The sequence below is a fragment of the Lolium rigidum genome, chromosome 4, assembly GCF_022539505.1.
Source record: "Lolium rigidum isolate FL_2022 chromosome 4, APGP_CSIRO_Lrig_0.1, whole genome shotgun sequence".
NCBI classification, from domain to species: domain Eukaryota; kingdom Viridiplantae; phylum Streptophyta; class Magnoliopsida; order Poales; family Poaceae; genus Lolium; species Lolium rigidum.
Genome location: NC_061511.1, coordinates 118,293,219 through 118,297,648, shown reverse-complemented (window position 1 = coordinate 118,297,648; position 4,430 = coordinate 118,293,219).

Genomic DNA, 4,430 nt, shown 5'->3' with positions numbered 1-4,430 from the left:
ATTGATAACTCGTTATAATTCCTAAAGGGATAGCTGCGGGTGTGCATACAACCATTCTTGGGAGAACAATATCCATTGATTATCTTGTCATTGAATGCGCAGGAACAGGGACAAATCACACTCGGAAGATCCCTGCTTGAAACTATTGGGAGCGAGTCATAGACATGAGAGAAGGCGCCCTAAAATTCACCTCTACACCCGGGGTAGCCATATATTCCCTAAGCCAAAGAGTAAGAAAAAGGACAAGAAAGGTAAGGGTAAAGCCCAAGGTAATGTCGATGCTTCATCTCTCGATAATACTTGATATACACTTTACGCGCCTAGGCTGAAAGGCGTTAAAGAAAAACGCTTATGGGAGACAACCCATGTTTTTACTACAGTATTTTTGTTTTATATTTGAGTCTTGGAAGTAGTTTACTACTGTAGCAACCTCTCCTTATCTTAGTTTTGTGTTTTATTGTGCCAAGTAAAGTCTTTGATAGTAAAGTAAATACTAGATTTGGATTACTGCGCGAAAGCAGATTTTTTGCTGTCACGAATCTGGGTCTAATTCTCTGTAGGTAACTCAGAAAATTATGCCAATTTACGTGAGTAATCCTCAGATACGTACGCAACTTTCATTCAATTTGGGCATTTTCATTTGAGCAAGTCTGGTGCCTCAATAAAATCCATCTTTACGGACTGTTTTGTTTTGACAGATTCTGCCTTTTATTTTGCATTGCCTCTTTTGCTATGTTGGATGAATTTCTTTGATCCATTAATGTCCAGTAGCTTTATGCAATGTCCGGAAGTGTTAAGAATGATTGTGTCACCTCTGAACATGTTAATTTTTATTGTGCACTAACCCTCTAATGAGTTGTTTCGAGTTTGGTGTGGAGGAAGTTTTCAAGGATCAAGAGAGGAGTATGATACAATATGATCAAGGAGAGTGAAAGCTCTAAGCTTGGGGATGCCCCGGTGGTTCCCTGCATATTCTAAGAAGACTCAAGCGTCTAATCTTGGGGATGCCCAAGGCATCCCCTTCTTCATCGACAACATTATCAGGTTCCTCCCCTGAAACTATATTTTTATTCGGCCACATCTTATGTACTTTGCTTGGAGCGTCGGTTTGTTTTTGTTTTTTTGTTTTGTTTGAATAAAATGGATCCTAGCATTCATCTGTATGGGAGAGAGACACGCTCCGCTGTAGCATATGGACAAGTATGTCCTTAGGCTTTACTCATAGCATTCATGGCGAAGTTTCTTCTTCGTTAAATTGTTATATGGTTGGAATTGGAAAATGCTACATGTAGTGATTCTAAAATGTCTTGGATAATTTGATACTTGGCAATTGTTGTGCTCATGTTTAAGCTCTTGCATCATATACTTTGCACCCATTAATGAAGAAACACTTAGAGCTTGCTAATTTGGTTTGCATATTTGGTTTCTTTAGAGTCTAGATAATATCTAGTATTGAGTTTTGAACAACAAGGAAGACGGTGTAGAGTCTTATAATGTTTACAATATGTCTTTTATGTGAGTTTTGTCTGCACCGTTCATCCTTGTGTTTGTTTCAAATAACCTTGCTAGCCTAAACCTTGTATCGAGAGGGAATACTTCTTATGCATCCAAAATCCTTGAGCCAACCACTATGCCATTTGTGTCCACCATACCTACCTACTACATGGTATTTCTCCGCCATTCCAAAGTAAATTGCTTGAGTGCTACCTTTAAAATTCCATCATTCGCCTTTGCAATATATAGCTCATGGGACAAATAGCTTAAAAACTATTGTGGTATTGAATATATACTTATGCACTTTATCACTTATTAAGTTGCTTGTTGTGCGATAACCATGTTTCTGGGGACGCCATCAACTATTCTTTGTTGAATATCATGTGAGTTGCTATGCATGTCCGTCTTGTCTGAAGTAAGAGAGATCTACCACTTTAATGGTTGGAGCATGCATATTGTTAGAGAAGAACATTGGGCCGCTAACTAAAGCCATGATTCATGGTGGAAGTTTCGAGTTTTGGACATATATCCTCAATCTCATATGAGAATAATAATTGTTGCCACATGCTTATGCATTTAAGAGGAGTCCATTATCTGTTGTCCATGTTGTCCCGGTATGGATGTCTAAGTTGAGAATAATCAAAAGCGAGAAATCCAAAATGCGAGCTTTCTCCTTAGACCTTTGTACGGACGGCATGGAGGTACCCCATTGTGACACTTGGTTAAAACATGTGTATTGCGATGATCCGGTAGTCCAAGCTAATTAGGACAAGGTGCGGGCACTATTAGTATACTATGCATGAGGCTTGCAACTTGTAAGATATAATTTACATAACTCATATGCTTTATTACTACCGTTGACAAAATTGTTTCATGTTTTCAAAATAAAAGCTCTAGCACAAATATAGCAATCGATGCTTTCCTCTTTGAAAGACCATTCTTTTTACTTTTATGTTGAGTCAGTTCACCTATCTCTCTCCACCTCAAGAAGCAAACACTTGTGTGAAATGTGCATTGATTCCTACATACTTGCATATTGCACTTCTTATATTACTCTATGTTGACAATTATCCATGAGATATACATGTTACAAGTTGAAAGCAACCGCTGAAACTTAATCTTCCTTTGTGTTGCTTCAATACCTTTACTTTGATTTATTGCTTTATGAGTTAACTCTTATGCAAAACTTATTGATGCTTGTCTTGAAGTACTATTCATGAAAAGTCTTTGCTTTATGATTCACTTGTTTACTCATGTCATTACCATTGTTTTGATCGCTGCATTCATTACATATGTTTACAAATAGTATGATCAAGGTTATGATGGCATGTCACTTCGAAATTATCTTTGTTATCGTTTTACCCGCTCGGGACGAGCAGAACTAAGCTTGGGGATGCCGATACGTCTCCGACGTATCGATAATTTCTTATGTTCCATGCCACATTATTGATGATATCTACATGTTATATGCACACTTTATGTCATATTCGTGCATTTTACGGAACTAACCTATTAACAAGATGCCGAAGAGCCGATTCTTGTTTTCTGCTGTTTTCGGTTTCGAAATCCTAGTAACGAAATATTCTCGGAATTGGACGAAATCAACGCCCGGGGTCCTATTTTGCCACGAAGCTTCCGGAAGACCGAAGAGGAGTCGAAGTGGGGCCACGAGGCGCCGCCACACTAGGGCGGCGTGGCCCGAGCCCCGGCCGCGCCGACCTATGGTGTGGGGCCCTCGTGTGGCCCCCGCGTTGCCCTTCCGCCTACTTAAAGCCTCCGTCACGAAACCCCCAGTACGAGAGCCACGATACGGAAAACCTTCCAGAGACGCCGCCGCCGCCAATCCCATCTCGGGGGATTCTGGAGATCTCCTCCGGCACCCTGCCGGAGAGGGGATTCATCTCCCGGAGGACTCTTCACCGCCATGGTCGCCTCCGGAGTGATGAGTGAGTAGTTCACCCCTGGACTATGGGTCCATAGCAGTAGCTAGATGGTTGTCTTCTCCTCATTGTGCTTCATTGTTAGATCTTGTGAGCTGCCTAACATGATCAAGATCATCTATCCGTAATTCTATATGTTGTGTTTGTCGGGATCCGATGGATAGAGAATACTATGTTATGTTAATTATCAAGTTATTACCTATGTGTTGTTTATGATCTTGCATGCTCTCCGTTATTAGTAGAGGCTCTGGCCAAGTTTTTGCTCTTAACTCCAAGAGGGAGTATTTATGCTCGATAGTGGGTTCATGCCTCCATTGAATCTGGGAAAGTGACAGAAAGTTCTAAGGTTGTGGATGTGCTATTGCCACTAGGGATAAAACATTGATGCTATGTCTAAGGATGTAGTTATTGATTACATTACGCACCATACTTAATGCAATTGTCTGTTGTTTTGCAACTTAATACTTGGAAGGGGTTCGGATGATAACCCGAAGGTGGACTTTTTAGGCATAGATGCATGTTTGGATGGCGGTCTATGTACTTTGTCGTAATGCCCAATTAAATCTCACTATATTTATCATGACATGTATGTGCATTGTTATGCCCTCTCTATTTGTCAATTTCCCGACCGTAATTTGTTCACCCAACATGCTTTTATCTTATGGGAGAGACACCTCTAGTGAACTGTGGACCCCGGTCCATTCTTTTATACTTGAAATACAAATCTGCTGCAATACTTGTTCTTACTTGTTTTCTTGCAAACAATCATCTTCCACACAATACGGTTAACCCTTTGTTACAGCAAGCCGGTGAGATTGACAACCTCACCTTGTTCGTTGAGGCAAAGTACTTTGGTTGTGTTGTGCAGGTTCCACGTTGGCGCCGGAATCTCCGGTGTTGCGCCGCACTACATCCCGCCGCCATCAACCTTCAACGTGCTTCTTGACTCCTACTGGTTCGATTAAACCTTGGTTTCTTACTGAGGGAAACTTGCCG